Source organism: Urocampus carinirostris, chromosome 1 (genome assembly GCF_059441175.1).
Source record: "Urocampus carinirostris isolate Australia breed hairy pipefish chromosome 1, RoL_Ucar_1.0, whole genome shotgun sequence".
Lineage (NCBI taxonomy): Eukaryota > Metazoa > Chordata > Actinopteri > Syngnathiformes > Syngnathidae > Urocampus > Urocampus carinirostris.
In genome coordinates this window covers 24395156-24418213 of record NC_142349.1, presented here as the reverse complement: position 1 = coordinate 24418213, position 23058 = coordinate 24395156, and the positions used below count along the sequence as shown (strand labels likewise).

The window sequence follows — 23058 nt, the reverse complement described above, 5'->3', positions numbered from 1 at the left end:
ATAAAAGGAGAAAATGAAAAAAGACAAGTTTGTGGTTATCCCTTTAATCAGTATATTACCAACAATAATTTAATGCAGAAAATGAATTCCTAATTTGAATAAGAAAATGTTATATTCGACTTAATTATATTTGCTTGTATTTTTTCCTTCTACAGTGAACGTCCAAGCTACTTAATTTTTGAACTTTTTTTATAATAAACCTCATTCATGTCGAGCAACTCAGGATCTCACAACAAAATGTTAATTAACAATATATTTGATATAACGAAACACATGTACAATGTAACATGTTAAACTACATAAATAAACAAAAAAATATGATGTAAGATTATTTTGTATTTTTCACAGGGAAAATACGACAATTTGTAAGGGCATGGAGCCGTAGAGTTTGACAGGTATGATATTTGTGTAAAGAACCTTTTCCTCTGTTTATATGATGAATACAGCTGAGCAAATACGCATTCTATCTTTGTAGGAAACCTTTTCCCATCCGGTCTGGCCGTAAACATATTTTAATTTGACAGGGTATTTCCGGCCATGCACCTGGCTCGCAATCTTTTTGAGAACTTGCCCAAACAGCGTGTGCCCTTGCATTTGATGGTTCCATTCACTTCTATCTGGGTTTCATTCGTCGTCTCCGGTCCGCTTCGACTTCCTACAGTTTGGCATCACTTTCGACTCGAGAACCGGACCCGATTCGGATAAGTCGGAAGCGATTCCCCGGCTTGGCAAGACGTCCCGCGCCCGTTTTGTGTGGGTGCCGGTTTGACTGTTGCTGGACTAGAACTTCAGGTGCAGATATCGGGAGCGTATTGGTAAGTTTTATTAGAGTTTGTTTGTATGTATTGTTAGGTACAGAAATGCCACCGGAATGTTATTCTTTCTACTAGATTTTCAATAAAAAGTCTGGAAAAAGACGCCGCAAAGTATTTGTGGATGAACGCATACCTGTCAAGCTCCAGGGCTCCATGCCCTTACAAAATGTTGTATTGCCCCTTACAAAATACAAAATAATCTTACACCATTTTTTTTCCCAACCTGTTTATTTATGTCGTTTAACATGTTAAATTGTACATGCGTTTTGTTATATCATATATATTGTTAATTAACATTTGGTATTGAGATACTGAGTTGCTCGACATGAATGAGGTTTATCATAAAAAAAGTTAAAAAATTAAGTAGCTTGGACGTTCACTGTAGGAGGAAAAAATACATGCAAATATAATTAAGTAGAATAATACATTTTCTTATTCAAATTATTCATTTTCTGCATCAAATTATTGTTGGTAATATACTGATTTAAGGTATAACCACAAACCTGTCTTTTTTCATTTTCTCATTTTATACTTACTTTTTTTCTCAACTTCTTTATACAACTTAATAATTCGTAATATAATGCATCAAAGCGAGTGAGCCGTTTGAGAGCCGTCTCTCTTTAATGAGTTGAGCCGAAAAAGACGGTTCTCTAGAAAGAGACGGACTTTCTTTCACTACACAACTCGAACTCGTTTGACTTGATTGATTTGCCGTTTTGTGATAGTCAGTGTATACCGGTACCCATAATTGACAAATTTGCGTTTTTACGTACAGATTTTCTTGTACGTCGAACTCCTCTTAAAATGCATAATAAACGTACTTTGTACGGCAAAAACGTACAGGTTGACAGGTATGTTAATGTTTCGAGGAGATTGAGATGCCTTGTCAATCGGTCTAATAATTATGTGATTTGGGCTCATGTCAAAATAAATTGAAATCCTACTTCATTTAGTATCAAAGCAGTGACTTTTCTTCCAGTTTACAATAACGACATAACATTCAAATGACAGACCCTATGCATACACAGGTATGCATAGGGTCCGTCATTAGAATTTTAGCCAATTGCCCCCCCCCTTATTAATGATTGCAATTGCCCTTATAGAACGATAATAAACCTTACAAACACAACCTATCTACTCACAGCAAAAAAAGACTATGTAGAAAAATCATGTCAAATATACAGCCTGCGGGCCAAATTCGGCCTGCTGAATGATTTAACCCGGTCCGCCATACATTTGAGTATGTACAAAAGATGCGAGTTTCTAGGTCATTTGTATCAAAAATTATGATTTTTTTTTAACAATACATGTTAACCAAATGCATTAGCTCAGTAGGTAGAGCGTTCATCTTGGGATCAAGAGGTCCCAGGTTCGAGTCCCGGCTCCTCCGTGTTATATGTTCAAGTGTCCTTGGGCAAGGACCTGAATCCCTAATGCCCCCGATAGCAGGTATTTGCCTTGCATGGCCGACCCTACTACGGTTAGTAAGTGTGTAAAATAGAAAAGTTGAAGCACATTGTAAAGGACTTTGGGAGGTCTTAATTGACTTGAAAAGCGCTATATAAAGGACACAGAAAATTGCCCAACTTTATCTTTGCAAAAAAAGCATGCCATTTTCCAGTATCTTTCCTTTCTCTCATTGCTCAGCCGACTAACTGTAACATTCATCCATATCAGTAGGAGGCAGCACATTACTATTTTTCCTTTTTTGTAATAACTATTTTCTCATGAGGTAGTACAGGGAAATATATTAAATATTAAACATACACTGTTTCGTGAAGCTGTTTGAGATTGCACTGCAAACAAATAAATACTAATTCAAATAAAGTCCCAATATGCACATCATTTTGCTGATTTCAATTGTTATTTCAATAAATAAATGAAACCGAACAAGTTAAAATGTTGTTAAAACATTTTCGCTCCACTTAGAGATAATCTTTAAGATTGCATCACAAAAAATAATAAAATCCAACAAATAAAAACAACATTTTGCGCATAATTTTGCTGATTGTAATCATCATTTCCTTTTTTTACCTAAAAAAACAAAGTTGGAACGTAGTCGAAAAACATTCTTCTGGTAGATAATTTGAACTATTCTTTTAGTTATGAGTAAATAAGACTATAGTAAAATTTGAAAAAAAAGTTAAAAATGTAGATAAATTGGAAATAAGGGGTTAAAACATAGTAAAGTCAGAAATCAACACTAAAATGTTCCTGAGAAACGGTGACAACAAAACAAAAACAAAAAATCAGGCGAGGTGATAATTTAGGCCTAAAAACAAACAAAAAACTGGCGCAGGAATTAGTTTTCAAATCTTTTTGACAGACCCTGCGACTCAAAATTGATAATTTAAACAAGTTTGCCTTGGCTCAAAAGAAGTTAAGAAACATTGCTATAGGTAGCAGGGGTCTCCAAACTTTTTGAATGGCAGAGAGTCTTAAATCCGAGACTTTGGCAATGCATGAGGAAAATAGATATGGGAACATAAGCAAAACAATTTTTTCACGTTTGCATTTACCTCAACAAGTTGTGTTTTAGTGCATGAAATTTAATATCTCAATAGATAAAGTTGATATTAAAAAATCATTTACAGAAAAATGTAGCAGTCTTTTTGAACGTTGGCCATGAGAAAATTGAAAACATAGTTTTTATGAGGATACTCAGGGACACAGGTCTGGCATCTTCCTGCTATGCTGTGTTCATTTTGCACTGGTTTTCGTTCACATTAGAAAATAAATGAACCATCATTTAATGGTGCTTTTTTGGATACTTATAGACTAAGAAATTTGTATTTTCCTCTACATAACATGAGGCTCACATAGAGGCAGCTGACATGATTGTCCGCCATCGTGCTGCGACGGGAACCACCAAAACAAAAAAGATTATGAAAGGCCAGTCAAAAGAATTAGAAGAAAAATGGTGTGAGTTGGTCACTTTTTGTCACCCTAGTCTTCATTCTTCCTTGTACTTGGTAGCACTTGTTTTCGGTTGCACTACACCATACAGTGACATCTAGTGGTGCATTATCACACAGTGCCCCTTTAAAGTCTCAGCATTGTTAAACTACAATTGTGAACAACATTGTTGGGTATGAATAAAAAACAAAAAAGAAAGTCACTAAGTATATTAAATTATGTTTAAAAATGTTGATGAACTAATTCCTTCTCTCTAGCTTTTTCTGTGTGTCCTATACATATATATATATATATATATATATATATATATATATACAGGGAGTGCAGAATTATTAGGCAAATGAGTATTTTGACCACATCATCCTCTTTATGCATGTTGTCTTACTCCAAGCTGTATAGGCTCGAAAGCCTACTACCAATTAAGCATATCAGGTGATGTGCATCTCTGTAATGAGAAGGGGTGTGGTCTAATGACATCAACACCCTATATCAGGTGTGCATAATTATTAGGCAACTTCCTTTCCTTTGGCATAATGGGTCAGAAGAGGGACTTGACAGGCTCTGAAAAGTCAAAAATAATGAGTTATCTTGCAGAGGGATGCAGCACTCTTAAAATTGCCAAGCTTCTGAAGCGGGATCATCAAACAATCAAGCGTTACATTCAAAATAGTCAACAGGGTCGCAAGAAGCGTGTAGAAAAACCAAGGCGCAAAATAACTGCCCGTGAACTGAGAAAAGTCAAGCGTACAACTGCCAAGATGCCACTTGCCACCAGTTTTGCCATATTTCAGAGCTGCAACATCACTGGAGTGCCCAAAAGCACAAGGTGTGCAATACTCAGAGACATGGCCAAGGTAAGAAAGGCTGAAAAACGACCACCACTGAACAAGACACACAAGCTGAAACGTCAAGACTGGGCCAAGAAAAATCTCAAGACGGATTTTTCTAAGGTTTTATGGACTGATGAAATGAGAGTGAGTCTTGATGGGCCAGATGGATGGGCCCGTGGCTGGATCGGTAAAGGGCAGAGAGCTCCAGTCCGCCTCAGACGCCAGCAAGGTGGAGGTGGGGTACTGGTATGGGCTGGTATCATCAAAGATGAGCTTGTGGGGCCTTTTCGGGTTGAGGATGGACTCAAGCTCAACTCCCAGTCCTACTGCCAGTTTCTGGAAGACACCTTCTTCAAGCAGTGGTACAGGAAGAAGTCCGCATCCTTCAAGAAAAACATGATTTTCATGCAGGACAACGCTCCATCACACGCATCCAAGTACTCCACAGCGTGGCTGGCAAGAAAGGGTCTTAAAGAAGATAAACTAATGACATGGCCTCCTTGTTCACCTGATCTGAACCCCATAGAGAACCTGTGGTCCCTCATCAAATGTGAGATTTACAAGGAGGGAAAACAGTACACCTCTCTGAACAGTGTCTGGGAGGCTGTGGTTGCTGCTGCACGCAATGTTGATCGTGAACAGATCAAAGCACTGACAGAATCCATGGATGGCAGGCTTTTGAGTGTCCTTGCAAAGAAAGGTGGCTATATTGGTCACTGATTTGTTTTTGTTTTGTTTTTGAATGTCAGAAATGTATATTTGTGAATGTTGAGCTGTTATATTGGTTTCCCTGATGAAAATAAATAATTGAAATGGGTATAGATTTGTTTTTTGTTAAGTTGCCTAATAATTATGCACAGTAATAGTCACCTGCACACACAGATATCCTCCTAAAATAGCTAAAACTAAAAAAGCCCCACTCCAACTTCCAAAATATTCAGCTTTGATATTAATGAGACTTTTGGGTTCATTAAGAACATGGTTGTTGTTCAATAATAAAATTAATCCTCAAAAATACAACTTGCCTAATAATTCTGCACTCCCTGTATATATACAGGTATATATATATATATATATATATATATATATATATATATATAGATATACAGATATAGATAGATAGATACTATATTCATCCCCATAGGGAAATTCACACTTCCAGGAGTATCCTTTTGTTGTTTATTAACAGGATGGCCTTGGGGTGCTGTGTTGTAGTTTAGCAACAGCGGAGTGGATAACGTCACACTCTAGGCCAAAAGTTCCACGTCCCTGCAGCAGATGGAAATCTTTGTGCCCAGAGTTACACCCCCTCGTGTTCACGTAGATAGCGAGTCCACCTCCACTCCGCTTCCCGCAGGCTTTTGTGTCTCTGTCTGTCCTAACAGCACTGAAGCTGGGTAGCTCCACGTTAGCGTACGGGATGCTAGACGTGAGCCACGTTTCCATAAACCACAGCAAACTGCACTACCTGTACGCTTTGATGTTTTTCACCAGCACAGTCAGTTCGCCGGTCTTATTTGGTAGAGAGTTCACATTTCCCATGATTACAGACGTTTACCAAAGGCTTAGAACGCCGCTAGCCACTTAGCCTTCACCTTAGCTCCGGCTCTGTATCCACAATAGGGCCCCCTCATCACGCCGGCACCAGAATTTTTCAGGGCAAGGAGTTGATTCCTCGAACAAACGCATTTTTGTGCGTTAAAACCCGTAACGATAGGATAGAAAGTAATCCAAAGTGTAGTTGTCAAACGGGACGAAAAACACCGAAGATAGAAGCAGACACTTAAAACAATAAATCACAAAAAAAGCAAAATAACACAGAGCTGCTGGAAAGGCTGACGCTCGCGGCGGCGCCTATGATGTCTAACTATATATATGATGAAATCAACTCAACCATGAAACAACATAAAAAAAATTTGACCTGTAAAAATGAATGCTACCTTGATTACATTTCTGTCAAGACATGACTGAACTAATAAACCAACTTTTTGGCAATGGCTTTTTTTATCCTGTGGGGGTTTCATGCCTAAGCAATGAGGCTAGGAGAAAAAAAGTATTTCCAAACTCTTGTTTTTCTGTGCATGATGTTTGCACAGGGTGGCACAGCAGCTGGGTGGTAAGCGCACAGAGGTTCAGGGTTCTCAAGTCCAGCTACCACCTCCCCATGTGGAGTTCACGTGTTCTACCCGTGCTTGTGTGAGTTTTCTCCTTCCCAACATGTCAGGTTAATGGGCCGGTCCGAATTGTCACTAGGTGTGAATGTGAATGTGAATGTGAAAGTGCGTTGTCTGTCTCTGTGTGCCATGCGACTGGCTGGCAACCAGCTCAGGGTGACCCTGCCCACTGCCTAATGATAGCTGGGCTCCAGCACCCCTGCGACCCCACTGAGGACAAGCGGTGCTGATAATGGATGGATGGATATTTGCACACTTAGGGCCAACACCAAGACACTCTACTTAAGAACAGATTCTGAGTTTCATTGTGATAATAGTAATTTATCTCTATTACCTGTAACAGGTGATTTTGTCTTTGTTATCATACATTTCATTGTATTGTGCATTGTATTACGGGGTACAGATTAAGGAGGGGGCCTTGTGTTGGGCTAATGTGACTGTCTGTGTGCGCGGCCCTGATAGGCTCGTGTATGCTGTCAGTCAAATAGCCAGGGTCGGCATGAGCTGTCTACATCTCAGAATCAAAGCCAATTCGGCTCACGGTTACAGCTACAGCTAGCTTTTAATGGCTCCTTATATTGAAAAGCAATTCAACAATTACATCGAACTCTGAGAAAAGTCAGAAGAACGCAAATAAATGCTGATCACCCCCGGAAGCTTTGTGGATTATCATTGGCTTCCAGAAGCGATTCGGACAGTGTCTGGATGAAAGCAAGAGTGGTGCTTCTGGTCCGGCCTACTGCTAACAGCTAGGCTAGCGCTCCCAAGCCACTGCTGTGGACCTTGTATCTTGTCAACGCCAGGTCCATTAGTCATGAAATTGGTGACATAGAGCCACAACTCGTGGAAAACCACGACATTCGGGGCGGCCTTATTTTAATCATCGTGGAGATCTGTCTCCATTCAAGACTGTATTGCTATTGAACACTGAATATTCCCCATTAAGAATAAGTTTCAAATAGTAAATGCAATAAATTGCCGTCGATTTATTGCTGCCGTACTGCTTTTTGTAAGTCCCAAGCAAGGATAAAAAATGAAGTTGTACCAACGTTGTTGCAAATAATGCCAAAGCAAATAATGAAAGAAAAATCTGCCTTGTTGATGATAGATTTTAAAGAGACAACCAATCACTCAATAATGTTAGACCCATTTAAATTGCATGTAATGTTAAATCAATACAAATAAAAAATGACTTGACTTGACAGTAAAACTGGTGTAATAACGGTCTTAAAGCGGCAACAAATGTGACAATTTGATTCTTTCATCCATGCCCTTTTTGTTCTCCAACACTGCTAAATCGCCTGCTCTTTCCTGTTGTGCCCATCCTCTATTTTGTTCTAACTTGCCGACAGTTTCGTACAGCTGCTATCTTGGCTCACGTCACACATTGAGCCATTGTGACTGCCGAACCACCAAGCTTTAAGCCGCGCGAACCGAGAAGATGGACGTCCAAATGTCAGCTTTGGAAAACCATCAAAGACCCTTGCTCGTATTCCACGAAAGTTTAGGGCAGCGGCTTGAATGTCGCTGACGGCTTTCTGACCTCCCAGTGCAAACACACATTTAATTCCCAATTAGCAAGGGGATGACATGCCATCATTCTTGCAAAGAACCTTCTTGTATCCTTGTGTTACAGCGTGGGTGGCCACTACGGTCCTGATTTTAGTGGTTTCTCTGCTCTAATACAGCTCATTCCAATCATGAGATCTGTTAACAATCTCCTGCCAGCTTGGTCAGGAACTGATAACTTGCGTCACCCGAGTTGAAGAAGAGAAATCTCCAATATTAGGCAGGTGCCCACCTCTCGTTTAGAGATTTCATGAAGAAATAATATGAGAAAATTAAAACGTATGACCAAGGAAAATGGACAAAAACAATGCAATTTCCAGACAGTGACATGTTATTTAGCACTATACTGTAACTAGCTACACATAGGTAACTAGAAACAGAAACTAGCTGCATCAATGATACATTTTACCCTGGGAGAGGCCGAGCTCAAATTTGACTCACTCTTGTCATTTTGAAGAACAGAGCATTTTTTGGGGGTTACTCATTTTATGGTACCCTCAACTGACAAGCAATTCAAGCTACACTTGATCGACACGCTGAAGTCATCAATCATCAAATTAATTTATGTTGAGGAGGGAATAAAAAAATAAACTAGACACTTATGCTTAGAGAGGCGTCTTAAGAATAAGTAAAATGTTTCAACAAACCAAGCCCAAATCAAAATGGGGAGTCCACCATTTTGGATATGATTTTCCGTTTTTTAAAAAGATAATTGTGTTGTTCTCCTTGTGTGAGAGTGGTACAAAATAAAGCAGTACATTAACTCCTCTTAGAACAAAGCGCTGAGTTAAGATTAACGTCCAAGCTATTCTTTATTCCAAAACAAAGTCAACTGAAACATACGATAAAAAATACAGTGTGACCTACACCGCACCAAACAGGATTGACAAAATACACGAAGCACTTAGCAATTTAAAAAAAATACGTTAAAAACATCAACAAAAGAATATATTTCCAGTCTTACAGATAATGGTCTTGAAGGCAAAACATCGGAAGCAGATGCCTCTTGATGGTGATTATGCAATGTGTCAATGAGAAAGTCAAACTCAGTCAATATCAATATGCCCCCCAATGTGACATCACTTCCTGTTAGAGAGTCTTCTTCAAAACAAATATGGAAAACTCTGAAAACTTTTAAATCAACTTTTCCAGGGGGCTAGAACAGTAATGGATAACAAGAGAGACTAGTTTGGTAACTTGCTAAACATTGGCTTAAAAGTACAACTGGGGCATAGTTTATAGCCATGCAACACATTATTTTCACTTTCTTTCTTGCCTTATTCTTGCCTCCTAAATGCCTTCGAAAGCACGCAAAAAATATCACATTTTTTAGTTGCCGTCAATGCTCCATCACTTGCTTGGCCTCAATGAGGTTATTCTTAAGGACTTGCTTCGCTACCTGCACATGCACAGTAGCCTCAGTGTGTTCGCTTCAGCAAACACTCACACAGTAAAGCATTTATGCTGCCAAGTGTTAAACACAGCTTCTGTGTGTTAAGGATGCTAGCAACCACAACATACACTCAAATAGAAAACTGCAAAAAAAAAAAAAAAAAAAAAATCCAAAAATGAATTCCTATGAAAACAGAGCCAAAAGTAGATGTTAATGCATGATGCACTGCTTTTGAGATTCATCATATCTTTTTGGATTATAGCTGCTGTGACCAATTCCAATGACAAACATCTCTTCTCGGTACCACGGCAACGAGTAGTAGCCATCAAAATCACGATATGACGTTAAAAGGATCCAGCTGGTCGCCGTCTACCACCTTCATGGCCACATTGATTTGCCCAGAATGACGTCCAAGCTGAGGCGAGGGTTCATTATCGGATGTGGCGCGTGGTGAGAAGGTTGGATATTGATGGGAGCGACGGCATCACTGCTTTAGATAAGTCTCTGGATTAATGCGTTGGCGGAATGATTTGCTGAAAACAAGCATGCCCCATTTGCGGCTTTGAAAAGCTTTTATCACCTTCTTCTTTTTTTTGTTGTTTTTGTATTTTTCCTGGTTTTCCGTCATTAGGTGACCAAGAACCCAAAACCAACGCATAATGCCAAGCGGCAAACAGGGAGGCAATGGGTACCAATGTTATAAGTCATGACTCATGGGAGACTTAAACCTGTGACATCCCAGTTCCGGGGCAGGGGCGCAACCCTGAGGCCACTGACCCGGTTTTAGCACCTTCCTCTTGTTGGGAGATATGATAAATATTGATATTATTAATACTAAGCAACGACTTGGATCATATTGATAGTATTGTTCTGAGATTGATTATTCACCCCTCCACCGATTTCCTTTAAGCACTACTTCTATATGTAGAAAGCATAGTCCTTCCCTCTCTCATCCAGTCCCCTTGAACACACTCTGTTTATGACTGTTTGTGTGACTGGCAGGCACACTTTTAGCACCTCTTTCTCCCTGACCAGCTGTTGCATCTTTCCTTCCAGGCAGAAAAGAGGGTCAGATATACATGCGCACCCTTATCAGGAGCTAAATATGACGGAGGCAAACGGGAAGCGTTTTTTTCCACAACAGAAAAGGACAATGACTGTTGTTGAAGTGGTCCGCTACTTTGGCAAATTTACATGAACGCAATAAAGTGAATAAAGTTCACGCTACAGAGAGAAACAATCTGCGACCAAAAATGTTACTGTTCCTGAACAAAAAACTGTAAATCCCTGGTAACTATGGCAACAAAGCCAGAAGGGCTTGTGCACTACATTGTGAATTTTTTCGGCTTGACTCTGTTAAATTTTGCTCTATAACAGATGTTGTAGAAAAAGTATTTCATTTTTTATACTGCAAACAGGTTTTTAGATTGGATTTTAAGAAATATTGTGCCATGCAAAGTATAGTTGACATTGCTGTGTTTGTATTTTCGTTACATTGCTTTATTTTTACTTAACCCTTTTGGATTTTTTTCTGAAACAGTTGAAATGTAAATATTTCTAAAGTTAAACTTTGAATTGTAATGATTCGGTAAAAAAAAAAAAAAATGTTTAGTGCCTAAAACATTTTAGCATAAATATAAACCAACTCAAGAGAGGTGTTCATTTAATCAATGATCATGGCATTTCCAAACAAAGAGTATGGTATCGCATTGGTATCGACCGATAATACCATTTTTTTACTTGAATCGGATTGATACAGAAAACCCCAGTGCGAAACACTGAGACATTTATGAGGCATTACCTTAGGTGTACAGCGCTTTATCAATACGCAGTGATGAAGACAAACACTACATAGACAGATAATTTAACAATATTCGGGTGGATATTATTTGTTTTATTTTATAACACCGTCCCAAGGCTTATTCCAAAGAACCAAAGATCAGCGCTAATCAAAGCCGTTAATCACTAATGAATGGCGAAGCACAGTTCTTGTTTTACCTATTATCTCTACAAAGGAAATAATATGGTTAGAAGTCGCACAATCATTTTAAAACAAATGTTGCTAACCGCATGTTTTTAATGTATTGTAGTTGAGTAGAAAAAGTAGTTTGGTTTTATAACCGTTTTAGAATTGAATGAAGCGATCGCCCTTGGCGCTACATTAGTTAGCGTGTTGACTCCATTGCCCCCCGAGCTGGGCCACACTCCTCACGAGCTCATGGCGGCCTGACACGCGGCGTAATTGAACCATAAATTGTTGCCCCCCTAGCAAAAAAGACCATCCTTCACATTTTTTTTGCCCCCTGAGGCTTTCTGTGCTGAGTTTAACCGCGGGAGCAGCACTACTGCCTCACAAAAATCAAACCGATACCATTTCTGTCTTGAGGAGAGAACATTTTTCATACAAAAATTAAAGGTTGAAAAAGTCAAGTGGCTTTACCAATATACTTATTGAAGGAACTCTAAATGTCATCTAAGCCGTATTCGAATCATGCTTTTCATTTGATTTCAGATTTATTTTATCAGCAGTTAAGTTCTTCAGATATGGTATTAGCGCAGCTTTTAAATAGAAGATAACAACCAAGCACTAAATCCCAGCTTGTCCAACACTGTTGATTGAAAGTGTGAGATATGCCAACAGTAGCCATGTGGTGAGGCAATGTATTTATTGCGGAACTCTCAAATGTATTGACAGTAATTATCTTTATAATCACATTTCAAATATCTGGGAATTTCATCTCATAGTTTGAAGTACCTCAAAAGAAAACAATGTATCTGCAAAACTGCTGTCTGGCATCTAGTTTCACGTAAAATAAAAAAGTTTTTTCTTTTTTAAAAAAATGATGTAGATTATATTAACCACTATTTTTTTCTTTTTGATAAGTAACTGGAACAAGGTAGACCATGGGTGTCAAACTCATTTTCACCAAGGACCGCATAAGCATAATGCCTGACCTCAATGGGCCAGGTGTAACCTGTAACTATATTTATTTGAATGCTATGTTAAATAAATGCAAATAAAGGTATTCCTTTATTCAAAATAATATTACTTGACTCTATTCAATATTAATTCTCAAACATTAGTTACATTGAAAAAAAAATATAATCTGTTGTAAACAAAATATAACCGACTCTTGTTGGATATTTGTAGGAAAATTTATTTTGCAATTCCACTAACTGGCATTGATTTGGAAACACTTACTTGTGGTGACACTGAGAAATCAATTTGTGGGTATCATATTCAACGGGCATTTTGGGAAATGTAGTTTTTGTTGAAAGAACTTTTTAAACTGTTTATTTTTCGATGCTTAGACATTTTTAGCCTGAGGTCACTAACCTTTTTGAAGCTGAGAGCTACTTTTTTACTGATTAGCATGAAGGACTACCGGTTTAATATAAATATCTAGAATAACAACTTATATTAATACTAAGTTAGTATGTATTACCAGGTAGTAATTTTTATTACAACTTAAGTCAACCACTAAATCATCATGTTTGTTAAAAATCGAATTTATTGGAAAATCGCAATCACCCTTCATGGGTGACCTATTCTTAGAACCTGTTAGTGGGCTTCTCAAGGGATCTCAGGGGGCTACCTGATTCTTGCGGGCACCCCTGTTTTAAGCATGTCAGATAGACCAACTAAGAGTCAGTTGAAGTAACCAAGTTATAAGTCAAGTCAAGTCATGTTTATTTGTATAGCCCTTAATCACTATTGCAACTTTTATTTTCTTCATTTTCACTAACACTATTGCAAACTACAGACTATTATGACACCATACCGTTATGTTGTCAACATAAAACATAGGTTATTCATATGCTATAGAGTAGAAGTGTGTTTTAAGCTTAGATTTAAACATTTCCACTGAGGTTGCAGATCGGATCTCAGGGGGAAGAGCATTCCACAGATCCGGGGCCCGAATGGAGAACGCTGTCGAACCTGCGGATCTCTTCTTGGCTCTTGGGATCACTAGTAGACCGGCATTTATTGACCGAAGGCTCTGGACCGGAACATAGGGGGAAATTAAATCTGAAAGATATGAGGGAGCAAGTCCATGCATGATTTTGTATACTACCAACAGAACCTTAAAATCACATCTTAAGCTAACAGGGAGCCAATGTGGGTTAGCTAAAATCGTCGTAATGTGGTCAAACTTTCTAGTCTTAGTTAAAAGCCTCGCTGCTGCATTTTGTACTAGCTGAATGCTCTTGATTGTGGACTTTGGGAGACCAGAGAGTAGTGCATTACAATAATTGAAACGGGAAGTAACAAACGCATGAATTATAATCTCAGCATCTGACTGAGACAGCATAGGGCAAATTTTAGCAATGTTGCGAAGATGGAAAAAAGCTGTTCTCGTAATATTCTTAACGTGTGTTTGAAAGGACAGATCGGGGTCAAATATGACACCTAAATTTTTGACTGAGTCACTCTGAGTGATATTACATTTGTCAATGTTCAGAGCAGTTTTTGAGAACAAGTCATGGCATTTAGATGGACCAATAACTAGTATTTCGGTCTTTTTAGAGTTAAGCCGCAAGAAGTTGAGTGACATCCATTCTTTCAACTTTTATTTTCTTCATTTTCGTTAATATACTCGTCGGAAAATGTATGTATGCTGTTCTTTAAAGTAAGTCCCATCATTGAAGAAAAAAATGTATTTGGGAGGGTATGTATCTTAATTTATCCACATATAGAATACTCTTTACACTGCTGTGTTTTGCTTGCACTGTGCAGACAAAACATTTTGTTTTTGTTTTTTCACCAATGGTCCAATGTTTAGCTACTTTTGCATGCTGTCCTTCAAACAGTGGGCTCAGTCAAAGCTCGACAAGTTGCCCTCTTTACAGTCTGCTCGTCCTCCAACCGGGGGTCTCTGTGGTCCCTAACGCACCTCCCACCTTCCAATGCACACAGAGGGGTGCGCTGTGGTCCCATGAAGTACAGAGCAGCCTTGAAGTGCGTACATTGGAGTTCTGTGTGTTGCTGTTAAACGTCCTCGCCCAGCCTTCCCGTATGTTCCACTCTTATGTACACACTAACCTTTGATAGCCAAAGTCCCTGTGTGGAGTCTGATTTAGACTGCCTCCTGTTTTTTTGCCTGTGGACTGTGATCACAGAGTTAGAGTTTGCCTGAGGGGTCTTTTTTACTCAACCAATTTTTACTCACCGTTACTCAAAATGTCGCGCTAATGTGTTTTTAAAATATGGGTACAGAATGCAACAACAAAAAGATGATTTTATGCAACTTCATGTTGACTTTGGAGCAGCGGTGGGCCGTGGGGGACTGGAAGTCCTGACTGCTGGTCTTAAAATTATCAGAATCATTTATTGTATATTTTGTCTGTCAATACTTATTAAATAATTCTGTTGGTCAGCTTCTTTTTATTGCTTTTCCCCTGGTTGTGCTGCTTCAAGATGTGTGATTTAATATACAAACATTTAACCAATCACATTTCAACCATTAATTGTTGCTAGGTTCAGAAATCTGCCCCATGACCTAACAGGTGACAATGAAACTATTGGTTTAGCCAATCAGATTTTGAGTTGGCATTCTTGCAGGTGTAAGGAAACATTAACTAGGGAGCGTAAAGGCACCAAAACAATCACACCAACGTTCATTAAGCGACATCATGCATTGTATTTCTTTCTTATGTGAGAGTCATGTAAATGAGTGCATGAGGTGAATGAATGGATGCTTGAAAGAGAGAACACTCCCAGGCATGTAATTTCTCTGATAATTTATTTTCATGTGATTTCATTTATATGTTTGTATTTGTTTGTTAATACTGTCTCATGTGTTGCACTTTAATTATTTAGCACTTTTCTGTTAGTTTTGCAAAGTTTTGGGACATTTAGTGATGTTTTTGTTATCAGACGCCAGGGGCTGATGTGGGATACTTCTTTTTTTTTGTCTTTTGGGTCTAATATGGCTCTTTCAACATTTTGGGTTGCCGACCTCTGGTCTAGAGGTAAAATCTTAAGCCCAAGCCTGACCTGGTCCGAATTTTAGGCCGGTCGGTCCTTAACTTTTCTTTCATCAGATTTAGATTTGGTTGAGCGTCTCTCTCGCATACTTTTTTTTTGTATCATCTTCGTCTTGTTCAACTTGGATTTCGTTGCAAAAAGAAAAGGCTTTCGCGTTGGACCAAGGAAACCAGGCTTACGTCAGCCCAAATCACTTCTACTCCAAAGTCCTCACAAATAAAATAGGAGATTTTACTTCAGTGAGCCTGCTGATAGAGCCTGTTCGTTCACAAATGGCAAATGACTAATTAAGGCAGTAATGAAAGCCCAAGAGTAAATTCTACGGCGCGCTACAGATTTGGAGTCATTCTGTACAAAAGTTTGTGGACTAACAGATTTACTAAAGCTCACTCAGTTGTTTGTATGAATTGTTAAAGAGACACATAAAACAGTAGTTTTGTCTATTTACCTCCACAATAATGTCTTGTTTTATTATTATTTTATTTCTATATACTATCGTACATAAGAGCACTGAGGCCTTTTAGCAGTCTGGGTAATAAGCGCTGAGGGTACTTGAGCAGCCCGCCTCTCTTCCCGGCCGGGGAGACTCGTTACATAAACGACTACACATCCTTGACGGCCACTTTTTTGCCTCGCTAAAAGCTTCCTCCCAGGTCGACGTTTATGCTAATGCCAGTGGAGTGTCGATGCCTGGAAGCAATGCAGTGCCTGTGACCTTGGCCCACTTCTTCGCAGCGTTCTGGTTTCCTTCTAATAGACGCGGGTCCTCCCGCCCCACGAGCTCGGAATAGCAGCGACGTGGGCCGATTAAGCCCCCCTTTTTAATTGTTGGCCACTTAACTGCGTGTCCTTGGCACAAATCATTTACATGTTGAACTCAATTAAAACAAAGTGTGGAAAAGTTTTTAGGGGCACTCACAAAACGAATCCATTCCTGATTTTTTCCAAGTTCAGTGCTACCTCTTTATACGAGCTCCTTTAAACACGAGAATTTCGTTACTCGAGTTTTTTGGGAAAAAAATCTAGCTCGCTATACCAACGCGAATCTAGTTCACGAGCAGTCACAGAGGCTACCGCTAGAGACTTCTCGAGATTACTCGCCATTGTTAACTGCTTACCGCCAGCATCAGCTCGTACATTTTGTAAACTACTGCAGGAAAAAAAAAGTGCTCTAAAATTGTTTTTGTATGTACAGTGTTATATCAGTTATCGCGGTTAATGAGGAGCAGGACCCCCGCAAAACGTGAACATCTGCGAACTAGCCGCGCCCCTTCACAAAAGCCCCAAAGAGTCAAACCTACCTCGAGATGACGTCTTTACAGACTGAGAGTGTATGACTGTAACAAACTAACAACAAAAGATATGCTGTTAATCAAAACACAGAACACAAAATTACAGTTCAAGGCTTGTTTTTTATTGTTATTATACAAAGTAAAACAAAATCTGAGTGCTTTTCTCGTGCTCAAGAGAGGAGTTGAACTGCTTTTAGCTTTCTTTCAAATATTTATGGTTTAATTTTGACAAATTATTGACCAATCGCGGTGTGGTGTCTTTCTGGAGAGAACACATTTTTCCCTTTTGGGGGTATCCTAAAAAGGTTAATTTTGGGTAACCGTGCAAGTTCTCTTGCCTGCAAATGTCCTAGTCCTTAACAACTGTCAGTGAAGTGAAGTTACAGCACCTACTAGTGGCTCTATATGTGTATGACAGTATTTTCATTTTTTTTACAGAGTCATGCCCAAGAATGCCATGCACAATCCTCATACTTTTTTGTTGTTGTCAGATTCGGAGTACACCCACCGAAAGGCAAAGTCGTTCTGTGTTGTCATGGTGATGACGTATTGGCCTCTGATTGCTTCCCACCAGGATAGGCACATATACGCCATTATGAAAGAGTCATAATGTGGATGAGTCAATGGAGGAGGAGGCTGATGGAGCCACTTTGAATTACATCAGTGTTGCTTCACTTTTACAAAATACACTTCAGGCACACAAATGAATCACACTTACTAACATGTGATTTAATATTTTAATGCTTGAGTCTTCATTGCCCATAAACATGCAAGCAAGCATTCTGGCACACACAAGCACACTTTGTGTTGTCTATGCACCTTGTCTTCCTTTAAAAGAGGGATTAGGTGTACAATGGAGTGATTGATGGCAAGGTGCAAGTCCATTGATTTGATTGAAAACTTGCACGGTTCATCACTAACCACAAAAAGCAATTGGAACATATCTTCGGGCAGTGGGCAGGGGACACCCTTAACTGGTTGCCAGCCAGTCGCAGGGCACACAGAGACAGACAACTCACTCGATCATTCACACCAATTAACCTGACATGTTTTTGGAATGTGGGAGGAAACTGAATTGCCTGAAGGAAACCCATGCAAGCATGGGGAGAACATGCAAAGTCCGCACGGGAGGCTGCGGTAGCTGATAGTGAACCCTGGACCCCGGTACCCTTGGGCTGCACACCAACCACCCTGCCGCTGCGCCGCCCCTTATACAAACATGCATTTTTTTGGGGGAGGTCAAAAAAGTTGTATTGATTTTACAAAAAGCGAAGCTCAACTAGAAAGAACTGACATGATTGTCTGCCATTTGACTGCTACAGGGACCCCCCCAAAATCAAAAACCTTGTGCAAGGAAGGGCAAAAATGAGAAGATTTGTCACTTTGTGTCACGAACCAGAACGGAATCTCGGACCCAATTGTGTTCGTTTTAAAAGAATCTTTATTGGATTGAGCTGACAGAGCTTGCTTTGGAAGCTGATGGTTGTCGGTCGCTAGCAGCGTTGGGTGGAATGGCAACTCCGTGACAGGTAGGCAGAATCGATACAGCTTAGCGGGCAGGTCGGTGGCCAGGGCAGTAAAGTAGATCGTAAACATGGGACAGAAACATGTCGAAACAGGAGGCAGGCAGGAATCAAGCAGGAGAAGTCTTTGGTACTGGTAATCTGGCAAAACACACAGGGAGACACAAGTACGGTCTGCAAACTCCACACTGGGAAGGCGTGGTAGCTGGACTTGAACCCTGAACCTCTGCACCGTGGGGCTGTGCGCTAACCACCCATCCGCTGTGCCGCCCATATAATATATATCCATTATGTGCACCGCTTATCCTCAGTAGATCCGCGGGGGTGCTGGAGCCCATCCCAGCTATCTTCGGGCAGTGGGCAGAGGACACCCTGAACTGGTTGCCAGCCAATCGCAGGGCACACAGGGACAGACAACACGCTCGCTTATTCACACCTAGACCGGCCAATTAACCTGATAATGCATATTTTTGGAATGTGGGAGGAAACCCAAGTGCCCGGAGGAAACCCACGCAAGCACGGGGAGAACATGCAAACGCCACACAGGAAGATTTGATCTCATGACCTGTGTAACCACTGCGCTGCCGTGCTGCCCTACCCTGTAAATATTTATGCCTATTTATCATAACATTTGATTCATCTTATTTTTTTCCCTTGTCTTTATTACACGTTTAACCTGTAGTGCCACGTTTGACCACTGCGCCGCCATGCTGCCCATATATATATATATATATAAAAATTCTCGTAAAATAAGAACATTTATTTGTGAAAGTAAATAGATTTATTTCACCTCATCTATCAGATGGCAAATCATATTCTTATAATTTTAGTAGAAAAACTGTATTTTTTCAATTAGTGAAATGATCTAATATCTGCTAGAATAGATACTTTTTCTTAATTGGGTGGCGATCTTTATTGTTATCATAGAGAAACAAGGTAACATATCTAAAAAATAATAATTCTTAAAAGGAGCAAAGTTTTCTGTCTGTTGTGCAATCATTTATTAGAGGTATTGGTAGGTTATAAACTTGTCGGTATTTTTTTGTCCGTACATGTTAAAATATGTTTATGAAAAGTTGCAAAGCTGGCAACACGTAACTATTGGGAATATATATACTGGGAATGTTGGTATCGATCACATCTAAGTCAATACAGGGTAGTATCGATCAATATCGATACCTTTTGCCCGGAAACGTCATTAACAATGAATTATTGAACCCCCTCCCCACTAAGCTGCTTATAATTAAAAGAAACACAGCAAAAACATTTTAGGCAATAAAAATGTGTTGTTTTTCATTAAATAACTAAAATGCAGACTCTAGAGACACTGTATTATTTAGCGCCTCCTAGTGTTAAAGAAAAACTTCAGCGTCAATGAAAAACAATATTGGTTTAAATTATAAGCAAAAATACTCAAGCTGTCATGTCAAAGTACATTTTTTTTAAATATCCGTACAAGGAGAAATTTTCATTTAGTTAACATTTAATTAGTCTCACCTAGAGGGATTTGACATGATTGTTGGCCTTCTTGCTGCCAGACAAAAAATGAGAAGAAACATGGTGATTTTCAGTCACTTTAATTCTGCCTACTTGTCATTATTCCGTGTCTTTTTTAGCAATCGGTTTCTGTTGCACCACCCAGTAGAGCGATATCTAGTGGTCAATTAATACATGCTGTCCCTTTACCAGTAGAAAATTATTTCTACTGTCAAACCATGAAAACAAAACCACGAAAATACATCCCATTGCACAGTGTTTTGAAAATTTCAGCTGTGAAAATAAAGTGTAAACACAGTTGATCCAATGTAAAAGTTATAATGTATGTGTACTCTTACAATTCACTAAACGGCATTATTATTGTGTTAGTTCAAAAAGAAAAACAGTATCGATCACAAGACAATGATATCAATCTGATCCAAGTACTCGCTTAGTATTTATGATACTGACGTTTGGATGGATCCGCCCACCCTTACTGTTAACTAGCTTTTCCCAATCAGGGTGAAAGTGTTAATAATACACTTGACACAGATTTGTTTTTAGCTCCAAAAGACCACCAACAAACAAACAAATCAAGAAGTAAATAAACAAACGCATCAAGAAATGCTGAGCATAAAACTTTATTTAATTTATTGACATGCAGTCTAATTATTCACAGACCTTTACCAGTTAATTTTTGTTGTGGTCAATGTAAAGGAGAAAATGCTCCGGGGATGATTAAACTCACAACCTCAGCATCACTCCACAGTGTTCTGTCATGTACGTATCGCCCACTAACCGATTGCCCCACCGAAGCTGCCGTAAACAGCTTCATCTTTATTTGTGAATGCCTTTTGTGTGCGTGCCCATGTCAAAGCGTATGCAAACGCAGTGGCAACTTATTAAACAAGTCAAGCTTCAAATGAAAGCAGAGCGGCTAGGCACGCATGGACGCAGCTCAAAAAACAGGAGCAAACAGAAGGGTCAGTCACTCTCTCTCTGTTGTCCACTCTTGCAGAATGAACTTATTCGATGCCAATGTTTCTTCTTATTATTTTAAACTTAATGATAATTATTACTATATGAGCATGTGTGTGAATGTAATGAAGCTGAATGACTTTTTGTTTCTTCCCTCTCTGATTGCACTTGTTTTTGTGCAAATGTTTTTGAGACAGTGTGCGAGAGAGGAAGGTTGTCCTAAAAATTATTTATCTTGTTTTTCCATTTTTTTATTTGTGTGTGACTGAATCTAAATAACCACATAGCCTCTGCTACCTTAATGCGAACAATAATAAAAATATCCGTATGTGTTAAGATGTCTTGTTTTGTTGTTTAAGCTTGTGATGTGATTTTTTTTCAAGAAACAAATTAATATCCAAAAATTGTAAATGTAGATGTAAATAGAAAATATAAACATTTTTACAGGCAGAGTATTTATGTATCCTCTACAACGAGGGCCTGATAAATTAGATAGTGTACTCCGTAAGGGTGGGCGGATCAATCCAAATATCGATAACGTCGTTACGTAACGAGTACTTGGATCGGATCAACGCCACAACTTTACGCATTAGACTATTATTTTTGCCCCCTAAAAACGCCTACCGCTTTTTCAAAAATAATTTTAAAGTTGTTTTGTTGACATTATAAGACAGCATTCATATTTTTGTAACATTGCAGCTCTTTTGGTTTATTCTCTTGACTTTTGTTTCAAAACAGTTGTAATAAAAAGACATGTTTATTGCTATACTTTTAAAGTTATCATAGTAGTTATTTAACAAAAAACGCAAAATGTTTAATGCCTAAACTCGTTGTGCTGTGTTTAATATAATTATCTTGAAAGAAACATCTCCTGGATGCAACTGGGATGCATCCTCAGCGAAATATCCTCTATTCATTGAGTGTTTCGGGTCTAGGAACATCAGACACTCTTGCCCAGGTTACCCAGCCGAGGTTGATCATGCCTCAACTTGCGCCCCAGTAGCAGCCCACGGAGCTGCCCTTTTGAGACATTTTTTGCCGCTTCGCTAGCGGATTTAATGGCTTTCTTCTTGGCTGCCCCTGTCACACCCAAACATCCTAGGATTTTGCTGTAAGATCGTCCAGAAAAACCTCTGCAGCCAACCTCCATTGGCTCAAATAAAAATTTTCAGCCCCTGCCCCTGCACTCCTCCACCAGCTTCATTGGCTTATTGGCTTCCTCAATGCACTTTTCCCATGGGACTGTGAGTTCCAGCATAATCAGGTGTTTTGAAGCCTGTGAAGTGATTTTCATGTCTGGTCGAAGCAATGTTGCTGATATTTCCCAGGGAAACCTTAGTCGTTTCCCATGGTAGACGTGAAACGGCCAATCAGAGGAAACATGGGAGAGTCCTGTTGTTGTCTTTGCACAAGTCCTGGGCTTCTCTCCAGCCTTGATGAAATTGACTGCCTTGCATGGGGCTTGATGGTATTTACCTGTTGATTGCTAGGGCAATGCTCTCAGCAACTGCTTTCAGAACCTGTTCATGGCGCTAGCGATAGGGACTTTGGGAAGCTGCTGAGGTGTTCCAAGGAGCCTCTCCCAGAGCAAAGGGGACAGGTGGGTGTCTCGCTCTTCCCCCACACACGAAGGTTCGCTGGGCTTGGTAGGACATTGTAAACTGCCTGCACGGGGAACCGGACACGGCGGGAGTCTGCTGAAACACATTCTCAGTTGTTTACCAGACTTTTGAATGGCAGTAGTCTTTCAGAGTTGAGTCAAAAGGTTTCCCCAGGCTTTTAACTGGTTGATGCGAAATGGTTGGGATCTCAGTTCCAGAGATTGAAAACCTGAACTTATCCACCACCTTCCCCCTGATCAGAACCATGGATCTTGACTTAGATGGCTTGAAGCTCATCCTCCCCGATGTGATGAGTCTCTCCTAACCCTGCAGGATCCATCTGCTCCCAGGGACAGATGTTGTGGTGATGGTAAGGTCATCCAAGTATGCTCTTATGGAAGGCTGACGAACCCCTGATCTGGATAGTGGCCCTCTGTATTCCACATCTGCAGCTTTGACTATAATGTTCATTGCCGAAGCAGAAAGGGTAATGGAGTCTGAT

The 23058-nt window shown here is 39.6% G+C and overlaps 1 protein-coding gene across 1 annotated transcript in view; it reads left to right on the top strand.

The window, feature by feature from the left end:
• The first annotated feature begins 566 nt into the window (after nt 1–566).
• znf385c (zinc finger protein 385C) overlaps nt 567–23058 on the top strand; it is a 143886-nt gene continuing 121394 nt past the window's right edge. Inside the window, exon 1 of the mRNA XM_088331396.1 lies at nt 567–815. The gene's annotated coding sequence lies outside the window, so the exon portion shown is untranslated. The remainder of the gene's footprint in view (nt 816–23058) is intronic.